Source organism: Equus asinus, chromosome 12 (assembly GCF_041296235.1).
Source record: "Equus asinus isolate D_3611 breed Donkey chromosome 12, EquAss-T2T_v2, whole genome shotgun sequence".
Lineage (NCBI taxonomy): Eukaryota > Metazoa > Chordata > Mammalia > Perissodactyla > Equidae > Equus > Equus asinus.
The window spans coordinates 42350098-42363115 of record NC_091801.1 but is presented as its reverse complement, the minus strand read 5'-3'; the positions used below and the strand labels follow the sequence as shown (position 1 = coordinate 42363115).

Genomic DNA, 13018 nt, shown 5'->3' with positions numbered 1-13018 from the left:
AGTGTGTTTTTTTCTTCTTCTTTTTAAACCATAGCAGAGACTGTTTCAGTCAGAGCGGGGACTTTCTTTTGGGAGTTTCTTGCTGGGCTAATAATTTTTTATGGGTAACACTGAAGATCAAGTTACATGTAACTTTTTAGTCAAGGAACAGCTAGTTGAGAATCTGGATAAGAGTTGATAGTCTAAGTGGAATTGCATATTTGAAAATCTTTGTGGAGTTGGATGTTGTTGAATTTGCATAGGCAGCATGTGCTTTAAGATTTGGGAATAAGATATCTCATTATTGTAGTCTGAACACCTGCTATGTCTTGTGAGTCTTGAAACCTGACTATGGGAAGAAATTCGAGGCTCATTTTCTTTCTCCAGTGGAACAAGTCCCAGTTCTTTCAGAGAGGACAGAGATGATGCCTTTCTTAAGGGCCAACAGTGAATCCCCTGCTTGTTCTGTTGTTTGCTTTGTTCTTGAGGGAATTAACGATGCTTTCTGGTACACAGTAGGCTTGCAATAAGTGTTTGTTGAATGAGTAAACGAAATCTGTCTCCAGAAAAATGAGCCCTTAAACTGTCCCAATTGGGTGATTTTTGAATTCTTCTTTAAGAAAGACCCCATCCCCTGTCTCCGTTGGTTACAAGGTACTTGTTCGAATAAGCTTTCTGATGAAGATTTTTCTTTTTAATTTATATTTGCATAAATTTCCTCATTTCTGTTTCATCTCCTGTAGATCACTATAAGATACTTTTCTAGATCACTTTAAGATACTTTTTACATCACCTTGCACTCCCGCTTACTGACATCATTCTAGTTCTGGGCTTTATCAGTTAAACTATTAGAATGTACTTTTTCTGTCTCGAGGCTTTCTCGACCTATACTATGTCCTGTGTACTGAAAAATTAACCTTCCTAAAGCGGTGCTGTGTTTTGGTGACTCCCCACTGACGCTACTGGATAAATCCCAGCTTTGAAGTCAGAGCCTTCTGTGATCTGGTCCGGGCTGGTCATTTGCCTTTGTTTTAAGTTGCTGTGCAGTAGACAGCCAGTGCTGTCGCTGTCTGGACTGCTCACAGCCTTGCACACTCACTGTGTGTGTTTTTGGCTTTGCTTAATCCCTTCCTTCTACTTGAGATGTTTAACTCTTCCTGTCTGCTTCCTCAACAAAAGACAAAAACGGTTTTAGTTTCTTCAAGGTTTAGCTGAAATAACATTTCTACTATTTTAGCCAGCTATTCTACTTGGGAGTAGGATCTCTTGCTCATTATACTGCTATAGATCTTGGTGTGTATCACACACGTGATCCTGTTTGGCCTTGTGTGAGTTCCTTTGCGTATATGTCACATGGCTCCTAATAGAATATGAGGGCAAAGAATGGGTTCATATCAGTGTACTTCCTTTCATATGCTAGGCACTCAATATATATTTGTTGAATGTTTGTTCTTTCTTGATATAATGAGATGATGAATTGACGACCTCAGATGTGTATGGATGAGATTTGTGCACCATACAGCTTTGCGAAATGTGAAATTGCCCTATAGATGAAGCGCAATCTGTTCTTTTGTGTATTTTACTAAAGAATGTCAACTGAATTCCTGGGGAAGGGGAAATGCTGATATGTCCTCCCCTGTCTTCAGGACACAGATGGCCCAGACGTGTTTGTGGCTCAGTGAAGGTGAGGGAGCTGCTGAGCTGCCAGTCCACAAAGATTGATGAAATCTGAGAACTTCAGAGGAAAGAGCTGGCGTGGCACCAAGGCCATTAGCATATGGAATCCTTATCAAGTGTATCTCGGCTTACTTGCACATTGAATTTTCAGTTAGACTTCTTTTAGTTTACTTAATTACCTGCTTATAACAATTCAAATAAATCCTGAGAAGTTATGTTTTGTGTAGCTAGGGAGCTGACTTCATGTAGATTAACACTGGAGTCCAAAATCGGAGAGAAGGGAAGAGTCTCACGTATAAACTTCACATTGTGTCTTTGTACTCAGTTCACTTTGGGTTCTGTCTAATGGAATGCAGTGCCTTAAAACATTACATGGTTGTGTTTTCAACTAGTTTTATCTTCTGTAGTATATTTATTTTCTAGAAGGATATATTTTAAATGTTTTGGCACCGATAAAATGTAGAGAAATGTAAATATAATAGCAATTAGACAATTTCATTTTTAAGATTAGTAATTTCTCTTTCAGTGAAGAGAAGGTGAGTCATGTATGGTAATTTTTCTATTTAAAATGGGGTACTAGCATTATAGCATATGCATATATATTTTTCTTTAAAATCAATGAGTATTCAGTATTGGTACTAAATTCAAACCTGGTTGTTCTTTAACATTTTCTAAAATTGATCTTCCCTTAATGGGCTTTGCGTAGATAGGACAGAAGTTGAGCCTCATGTTCAGTGATTTCTCTCCTATTTCGGAGCCCAGTAAATCTTCACTATGGCCATCACTCCGTCACTTAATCCACTTCATGTACTTACACTCTCAGCGATATCCTAGATTCAGTGTTCAAAGCCTAAAGTTCAGCCAAGTTCCCTCATTAGAATTCCCACCTTTGGTTAGTCTCGTCATAGAATTTTGAGAGAAAAGACCCGAAGCTCACTCTTCTACATGAACCTCATAAAAGTTAGCATTTCCTAGCTTAGAATGGAACCAGGGACACGGTACGAATGTCAGAGCCTTAGGACTTCTCCCCTCCTCACGCCTGAATTGTTGTAAGTCATTCTAGTTCTTCCACGTGGGATGCTGCCACAGAATGGCTTGATGAGCAGCGTGCAGGTCTGCGCCCAGGATCGGAACCGGTGAACCCTGAGTCACCGGAGCGGAGCACATGAACTTAACCAATCGGCCATGGGGCTGGCCAGCTAATCTTTTATGTAAACTTAATTCTCGGTCAAGATGTCCTGGATGCTCTTGGTATTTTTAATCTCACATTGTTCATTTTCACTCTTAACTTCAGTCTACAGAATATGTCAAAATGGGGGCCCACAGAGAACCTTTCTACACTGAAGTTTTTTTTCTTGGACTGATTCTTCAGGCCTAGAAGCTCTCTTTATTGGGCAAGTGACAGGGTAGCAAGTTCCTCCCCGGCTCTCAGTATCAAGAAGGGTTTGATTATAAAAGAGAGCTTCTCTAAACCTGTTCAGGAAAATAAATAGTAAAATATACGTCTGTCATTTTCATAGGACTACCTCATTGCCAGAAAGAGTCCTACAGTCTTTTCCGCGTTGTCATGTACCTCTACTTAAAGGGCATAAAAGAATATCAGGAATCACTTTGAAGAATTAATCTAGCCCAACACACCCTTATAAAGAAGATTTAATAGTTTATTTAATAGTTTATTTGACCACCTACTCAAAATTTGTTTCTCTTCAGTTTTCCTCTAATTCTGCAATTTTGTTACAGTTTTACCTAAGTTTCAAACAGATAATCACAATTTAAATTAAAAACACACACTTCACAATATAGGAAAAGCGTGACTGAAAGATAAATTGTACATCTCAAGTTAGCACAACAAAATCTGTTTGATAAACTGCCAAATAAATCTTTGAGTTGCCTCCCCTACCCTTGAACTGATTTTTTCTCTTAAGGGCATAATTAAGCTTTCATTCAGAATGCCGTGTACCTCACATTGCGATTATTGCTCTTATCAAAATCAACCAGTTGTTCTCCTCAACTTGCCCTGAAATTTTAACTCCTCCGGAAAGCTCTCAGTTGCACACTCTCTACAAACATTCCACCCATCTCTGGTATCCAATGCCCACAGCAACTCAAGGAGGAGTTTGCAATTTTAATACGTTCCAGAAACAGGAGTTGAAAAATGACGAATTCACGATGATGAGAGGAAATTCTGGAGGTTTTTAAAAAAGAAAAGATTCTATCATATTACTGGACTGTAAGAAATATCACTAGCAATCTTTTTTCATACAATCCTAGAGTTCATTAACATTAAACCTTTGATCATGTAAGTAGAGTTGCATGACCCCATTTCATTACTGTTATTAAAAATAATGGTACCTACCCTGTATCTCCCAATCCATGAAGGAAAATCACCTACAAGAGAAAAAATTAATAAACAATGCCCAAATAAACCCACACAGAATCGATACACGCTAGCGTTGGTCAATTCTGGATGCCAGAATTTCAGAACACTACCTTCAGCAAATCAGACTCCATAGAGCTCTCTTCAGTGGGAAAAATACTTACTTTCTCTCACTGTAGTTCCGAAGATAATTAATGTGCGGCTTTAGCACTTAAAGAGGTCCCAGTTAGACATTCTTAAGTGCAAATAACATTCTAGGAAAAATAGTTTGTTTCAAGTCAAACCATGCAAGTCTCATGTAAACTGTAGACTTTTTCCATCACAAAAAGGAGCTTCCGGGGTTAAAAAGACATTTGAGCTCCTCGTACACGGTTTTCTAAAAAACAGCACCCTGTGATGTCATAAGTTGCCAATCTTCAAACTTCCTTAATTCAGGACACGAGTGCAAGGTAAGAAAATAAAGTCATTTTCTTGAGGACTTCAGACTTCCCTCACCCACAAACAAGAGAGAAACGAGCAGCGGAGCCACCTCGATTTAGGGTGCCTGGCCGCTAACGCCGGTCCCTACAAGCTGGGGCCGGCGGCGGGGTCCCGGGGGACCCGGGCCGCACTCGCTCCGCAATGCAGAGGGCTCGGGGCTGACGGGGGCGGGCGCGCTGATCCTCCGGCCCGGCCGCAGCCCCGGCGCCCTCCTGACACCGACCACCCCACCCCAGCCAGCCCACCCCGGACCCGGCGGAGGGAACCCACCCACCGGCCGCCAGGCGGTCAGCGACGCCAACCCTGCGCGAAGGGGCAGTGGTGAGCAGCGGGCCGAGGGTCCCCTCCGAGCCCCGGCTGCCGCCACTCACCGCAGCAGTGGCCTTCCGGGCGGCGGGGATGATGGCGGGAAGCGGGGCAGACATGTTATTACCGCACATACACCGGCTCGACCGACAACGCGCGTCGCAGGCAGAAGGGAGAGAGGGCTCCCGGCCCGCCCCACCGGGCGCGCGCACAGGTGTCGGCGGCCCGGCGGCGCTCTTTCCTGCCGGGCGTCCGGGACACCCTGGGGGAGACGCTCTCAGCCCCAGCGGGACTGCGTGGTCCCTGGAGCCTGGGCTTGCCTTCTGCTCCTGGGGCGCGATAGTGAAAAGAATGAGCCCCAAAGCCAGTCATCCGCAACCCCACATACTCCTTTGTTTCCTGAAGCTGGGGTGGACTCGTTTGCGCTGGGAGAGGTCGGTCGAGCTTTCGCTGTATTTCCGTTTGGGGCTACACCAGTGTGCAGTTTTGGAGTCGACTCCCCTCCTCCTTTAAACTTCAGCTGAAAGAGAAAACATTCAGTTGTCACCGAGAATGCACAACTTATTGATCGATGGATAGTGACATAGTACTGATTTAAGCATGAGACTAGACGGTCCCTTTTCTGCACAGGTGGGTCAATGCATATTAAATACATGGTATGATCTGGGAAAGTGCAAGACATAGAAACCCGTAGAACCAAAATGGCCAGACCTTCCGAAGTTTATCGTTCAGTGGAGAAAGTTAAATGATAGACACAGTCCTTAGGGAGTACAGTGTAAGATAGAGAAAGAAGCTGGTGAACAAAAGGCTTTAAAACACACACACACACACACACACACACTCCACTTTAATTCATTTGATAACCAGAATGCAGTCGTACTGTTTTTTATCTTTGTTGTCTTGGATTTGAGTGCTGAGAATTTGGGGGGCTCTCAAAAATGTTAAATTGATGCTGATTTATTGAAAATGATAATGTGACATTTCACTTATGAGTCTACAATTATGTCAGGCTTTTAAGTACTTGGTTGTGATTTAAGTATTTGGTTGTGATGTTAATAGAGACTAAAACTATCTTTAGCTCTTATGTCAACCTATATGAAGCTGTCTGGGGGGCAAGCTCAAAAAATGAGTTTATTTGGGAATAGCCGAGGAATTGCAATTCTGGACGTGCAAACTATGGTGAACCATAGGCAAGTTGGAAGAGACCTGGGGAAAGTTAGTTTTTATTAGGTGTTAGGAGGAAATTAAGGAGGGTTATTTAGAATAAAAGTTCATGGGAGAAGAACAAGAGTGTAAGGTTGTGACAATGCGTTGTCGCTGCGGCAGGGACGGATCTTCCTTCCTTTTCTTAAAAGCAGGAGATGAAATTCCTAGGTGAAGATGTCCTCTGTTGCACCAGCAGAAAAGTTACTTTCTTATCATCACGGATAAGAAGTTGGGACTGAGAGAATTTTATACAAATAGGCCTCGTTAAAATACTTCTTATCGTCCATCTTCCTGCCAGTTAAGCAGGCAGCAGTGAGTGGTATGTACGTGAGAGGTCCCCCTTCAGGGTTTCATGACTCCATTTTAAAAGAGGTTTTCCTTTATTTTCGCACTTACTATGAACAAAACATGTTCCAAGACACTACTAGTCTGAGTTTTTCTGTGATGTAATATGTAGAGTTCCAGGTGCCACAGCGGTTCTATCAACTGACTTCCGTTAGTTGGGAGTAGGACAGCTCAATTTTATCTAGAGACATGCACAGCATAACAGCGTTTGGGTCAAGGACGGAGGGCATATAGGAGGGTGGGTCCCGTAAGATTAGTACCATATAGCCTAGGTGTGTAGTAGTCTATACCATCTAGGTTTGTGTGAGTACACTCTATGATGAATTGTGTAAGTACGCTCAATGGTGAAACTGCCTAACACATTTCTCAGAATGTATCCCCATCATTGAGCAATGCGTGGCTATATTTCTGTCATCCTCCCCTCTTCGCCAGTCCAAATGCTGCTATTCCTGCAAGATTCACCGAAGTCTTACATCCTCTAAGGAACCTTAGTGTTCTAATTAATCTCTTTGTCCCCCAGATAAGAGAAAGAAAGAAATATAGTAATAGAGAAACGACAAAATTAGCATTATTTTCAGAGGATGATTATGCTAAGGTGTTTAAAGCAAAAGCCAACTGAGTAAATTTGAAGATCGAATTGGCTCTATTCAACAATTCATGAATTGAGCAGCATCCCAGCTAGCAAATAGAAGGGAGGTCCAAGGAGCTATGCAAAGTGGAAGGCTGTTATGGGCAGAAGGGACAGAATAAAGGAAGTTTCTAGCAAAGAGCAGATTCGGGCAAGATCACCTTCCTTTGGGGAAGAGTAGTGTGGGGATCTATGAGGCAGATTACTCACTCATGCCGACCAGGTAATTCCAGATTGACTAGTTAAAGGTCACATTCCTGTGAGAGACTGAAAGTGCAATTAAGTCTTGATTTATTGATGTGGGACTTAGCACAAGTGACACCATTTTGTTCCTGTTTTTTCTTTTTTAACAGTTCTCCCCCTTTGCATGAGACTCTTAGCATAACTTGAAAGATGTGATCAAAATTTAAGGCATTAGTGCCACTCTCAGCTACCGCTCTGTTGGTCTCGCAGCTTTTACTGTTTCTCCGTGTTATAGTCACAGGTCATGATGAGGTTTTCTGCTGAATCCTGTGGTATTCACAGGTCACGACTTCACATTCATTTGCTTGATGGTTAGCAGCTGCAAACACGCATTTAAAGCTTTTGAGAGAATGCAGTGCATCAGGGAGATTACTATGAGTGTTACTGGTAGGATCATTCCCATGTCTGGAGTGCACTTCAGAGCCATGGTCCCCAAGACCCAAACCAATCAAAATCCAATAAGTGAAAGAAATACTCTGTTGAAGGAGTCACCTTTTTAAGCCAAGTGGCGTACTCAGTGATTTTATGTAGCTAAATTTCAGCTTCCCCAGAAGTGTTAATCCAGGTGCAGCGGGTGGTGGCCACAGCACAGACACATCCTTGCTCAGCTAACAAATGATCAAGGGCTGTCATATTATCAAGAACTACTTTGAGCTGAGAGTCTAGAGATTTTCATTGGGCAGCTATTGCTTTAGCAGCGAATTCTGCAATACTTTCAAGAGTTAAGGAGGGATTTCTGATCACAGCCTCATTTGTACTCACTCCTAACAAAGGAAGTAGGGACCTGCCGAAAGAAGCACATCCTGAATCATGAAGGCCTCCTGGCAGGTCTTTTCGAATTGGATGATTAGGGGAGTTGACCAATGAAGTGTCTTAGCCTATTTGAGAACAGTTGAGTGGCACAGTTAGATAACCTAAGGGGCATTGCCCAGTTATGTGTTAGCCATCTAAGCATTTATAGGTCCAAGGAGAATGATCACCACCACCGATGAAATTAAATCCTGTTGGGGCATAAACCATTACTGCTCAGGTGGCATTGTTCATGGGTTCCAGCATCATGAACAGATTGGAGTTTTTGATGATGAATCCAGCTGTCTGAAAGGTTGCTCTCCCTTAGTAATGGCTTGGGAGATATGATGGTGGCATTATCTTGCCAGGCCAATGCCAGAGTAAAGGAAAGAAAGAGAGGAAGACAGTGTTTCATGTTCAGTTACAATGGGAAATCTTGATCTGGTGTCTTGGGTGGAAGCAGTCTACGTCAATGTCAGCTGCTTCTCCTGCTCATCAGTTTGATTCAGAGGTCTTCAGTGTTTGTAAAGGACCAGAGGTCAGGAGGAGCTTTCTTCCACTGTGAGATGTGTAGCCAAGGTTTAAGTCCTGGAGGTTTGGCTGCCATCTGGGTCGGGAGGAAGACCTAGTATAGTCCTTCCCAAGGAGATTCAAGGACAGTCTTTGGTCTCAGTGATTCCAAATCAGAAGGATGGGAGGAAATAGGAAACATTAGGTTGGAGAGTGGTAGCCAGATATTTGAGAAAATTAGAAGAATTTAGGATCCAGTTCAGTTTACAGGTATATAACAGAACCTCAAAGACGATTAACAGGGTTAGAATCTAAATATCTACAAAGGTGCAAACATAATTTTTCTCTCTACAATTACCCCAATTTTTACCAAAGATAATCAGAGTAAAACTAATTTGTTTGTATTAAACTTGGCCTGATTATTTACATGAGTGTAGCAAGAATGGTGATTGACCACATAAGCTCTTTTAAGACTGCTTTGCTGGAACTTTTTATAAGGAATCTCAGATTTGACTCTTTCAAAGCCTCTGAGGCCAGGAAGCCAAGCCAAGTTTCAAGCAGTTCCTTACAGCTGTCTGGTCATGTCTGAATCTATGCATATCTCTCTCAACTATGACATTCCAGTCAAAGCCTTGGTAACATAGCCAATGTTTTCAATTGTACCCTGTTAGAAGGAGAACAGATTCTTCTTGAAATTATGCAAGTAACTTACTGTATTGCCATGAAAAGAACACTTGAGTTTCTAAATTCTGGAGGGATCATACAGGGAGAAAAAGTAAATGTTTCCTCTTTGTTTACAAAGGTATACTTTACCAATTGTAAATCATAGGTAGCTTAAGAGAAAAAGTTTCCTTAAATCTGGAAAAGCAAAACACTAAAGAACCAGAAATGTTTCAAACAAGAAGTCGTAAAAATTATAACTATCCTTCTCAGCTTATTCAGTCCCAGGTTATTAATTCTTGTTCTGCTTGAACCCAGTTGTTTCTTTTCGTTCTGGAAATTCTTTTAATCTTAAAAACTAATTCTAAAATTCATAAACATGTAGGAGTATCCAGGAATGTTAAAAAAGAAATAGAGTAATTGGCAGTTTATTGAAGGGGATTAGAATGCACCACCCAAAATATGCCATATGGATTATTTTGAGTTAAGGCCATTGAGAATCAACAGATACAGAAAGAAGCCTTCTTGGAGATTCTTTCTCTGACTAAGAGCAGAAACTTCTAAAAACTGAGGGCTGCCATAAATCTCTTCTCCTAAGGGAGTTTTATGGCTATGAAGAAGACAGAAAATCGGCACCAACATGAGCCTGCACAAACAAATTTTAATAAATAACCTTTATCTTTCCTTAGTTTCCCCCTATATTTACCTCCTCACAATTTACCACCCTTAGAAGCTCAAACCTCTTTTCCTTTGTCTTGTCGTTTCTTCACAAATTTATTTCCCTTTGTTAAAATGGTAACAGTCTGACTGCCTCTTTAGGATTTTCATGTCATTTCTGAGGCCCCTCCACCATATACATGTGAAATAAACCTTTTTCTCCTGTTAATCTGTCTTTTGTCAGTTCAATTTGCAAGACCCCAGTTATTGAATCTGAGAAAGTAAAGGAAAGAATTTTTTTCCTCCTCATCAACATCGTCTAGAATTACAAAAATTACAAGAGTAAATTACCAATGTAGGAAAGGATAAGCAGATCAGGTCATTTACTGAATGCCCTTAGTTACTCAGATTTATTTCTAGAACAGAATTAAAACTCCAGGAAAAAAAAAAAAGCACACGGGAGAAATAAGTACATATTAGAGGTGGCATTTCAAATCAGTGGAAAATGATAATTTTTCAGCAAATGATATTAAAGTAATTGGCTACATTTGGGAGAAAATTCAGGTGGTTCCTCCATTATTCCTCCCACCAAATTTTAGTCAGTATCCAGAAATTCAAATGACTAGCATTTACAAGGAAGTGCCCAACTTTTCTAATAATTAAAGAAGTACAAATTAAAACAATTTATTACTTTAGATCCATGATATTGGAAAGAGTGGAACAAGCTTAAATTGCGTACACTGCTAATGGTGTGTGGTATAAAAGGGAATGACCCTGAAGAACAATTTGGGAAGATCCAGTAAAGTGGCAGATGTGCATAGCTATGACCCAGCAACTCTACTCTGGGGGCCTACTTTGGAAACCCTCACATGTACGTACACAGAGAGACATATAAGAATATTAACTGCAGCGCTCTTTCTGAATTGAAAACTGAGAACAACCTAGACACTCATCAACAAGAAAACAGATAAATTCATTTATATGTGAAAACACGTTAAAGTACCATATATTGTTTCTTTCCGATGTTTTATTAAGATATGTGATGTACAATGAACTGCACATACCTAAAGTGTACAATTTGATAAGTTTTGTTTTATTATATACTACTCAAACTATAACCACAATCAAAATAAGGAACATATCCATCACACACAAAACTTCTCTTGCTCCTTTGTAGTCTATCCCTGTCTCTTCCCTCTGTGCCCCATCCCCAGGAAACCTCTGATTATTTTGTCACAGTAGATTTGTTTGCATTTTCTAACACTTCTTTCTCTCAGCATCACTGTTTAGAGATTCATCCATGTTGTTGTATCAGTTGTCATTTCTTTTATTGCTAAGTAGCACCCATTATATAGATATAACACAATTTGTTTATCTGTTCCCCCGCTGATGGGCTTTTGAGTTGTTTCCGGTTTGGGGCTATTACAGATAAAGCTGCTATAAAGAATCTTGTACAAGTTTTCATGTGCATGTATGTTCACATTTCTCTAGGAGTGGGACTACTGAATCAACTGGAAGGTGAAGTCTTGACTGTTTAAGAACCTGCCAAAATGTTTTCCAAAATAGTTAGTTTAAACATCTGATCAAATCTTTTGCCCATGTGATAAACTGGATTGTCTTATTATTATTGAGTTGTAAGAAGTTTATGTCTATTCTAGATAGAGTTACTTTGTCAGATAGATGTTTTGAAAACACTTTCTCTCAATCTGTGGCTGGATCGTCTATTTTCTTATGTGTCTTTTAAGGAACAAAAATTTTTAATTTTCATGAAGTCAAATTTATTGACTTTTCTTTTATAGTTTATGCCTTTTATTTTAGTTTATGCTTTATTTAAGAAATTTTTGCTTAACCCAACATCACTAAGATTTTCTCCTATATTTTCTTCTAGAAAATTTATAATTTTGGCTCTTATATTTAGACACTTATTATGATCCATTTTGAACTAATATTTCCATATGGTGTGAAACAACGATTAAGACCTTTTTTTGCGTATGGCTCTCCAATTTCCTATCACCATTTATTGAAAAGATGATCATTTCCTCTTTGAATTCTCTTGGCTTCTTTGTCAAAAATCATTTGTCCACAGGATAGCCACATAAAAAGAATGAAGTTGTACAGCTATCTCATACCATATACAAAAATTTACTCAAATGGATCAAAGAGCTAAACGTAAGAGCTAAACCTATAAACTCTTACAAGACTACGTAGATTTAAGTCTTTGTGACCTTGGATTAGGCAATGGTTTCTCAGATTTGAATAGACATTTCTCCAAAGAAGATATACAAATGGCCAATAAACACATGAAAACATACTCAACATAATTAACTAATAGGGAAATGCAAATTAAAACCAAATGAGATACCACTTCACATCTGCTTGGATGGCCATAATCACAAAAGACAGGTAAGTGTTGGCTAGGGTGTAGAAAAATTGGAACATTCATGCTGTTGGGAATGTAAAATAGTGCAGCTGCTTGGGATATTTTCCAAAGTCTGGCAGTTCTTCAAAAGGTTAAACATAAAGTTACCCAGCAATTTCACTCCCAAGTATATAACCAAGATAACTGAAAACGTATGTCCTCGCAAAAACTTGTAAACAAATGCTCATAGCAGAATGATTTGTAAAAGCCCCAAAGGGGAAGCAAATGTCCATCAACTCATGAATAAATAACCAAAAGGTGGTATATCCGTACAATGAAATATTACTAAGCAAGGAAAAGAAATGATACATGCTACAACATTGAAAGCATTCAACTAAGTAAAGAATCCAGTCACAAAAGACCACATATTGTATGATACCATTTATGTGAAATGTCTAGAATAGGCGAGTCCATTGAAACAGAAAGTAGATTGGTGGCTGCCTAGGGCCAGGGAAGGAGGATTCAGGAGGAAATGGGGAGTGACTGCTAATTGATACAGGGTTTCTTTTGTGGGTGACCTAAATTTTCTAAAATTAAATAGTAATGATGGTTGCGCAACTCTCTGAATATACGAAAAACCATTTAATCGTACATTTAAAATGCGTGAATTGTATTGTATGTGAATTATATCTTAATAAAACTGTTATTTTAAAAATCTATTGTCCATAAATTTGTGAGTCTACTTCTGAACTCTCTATGGTGTTCCACTGGCCTGTGACTATTCCAGTACCACGTTGTCTGG

The 13018-nt window shown here is 40.1% G+C and overlaps 1 pseudogene; it reads left to right on the top strand.

Annotated features, from left to right (window-relative positions):
• LOC123283957 (large ribosomal subunit protein uL15m-like) overlaps window positions 1-13018 on the top strand; it is a 63770-nt pseudogene that overhangs the window by 18616 nt on the left and 32136 nt on the right.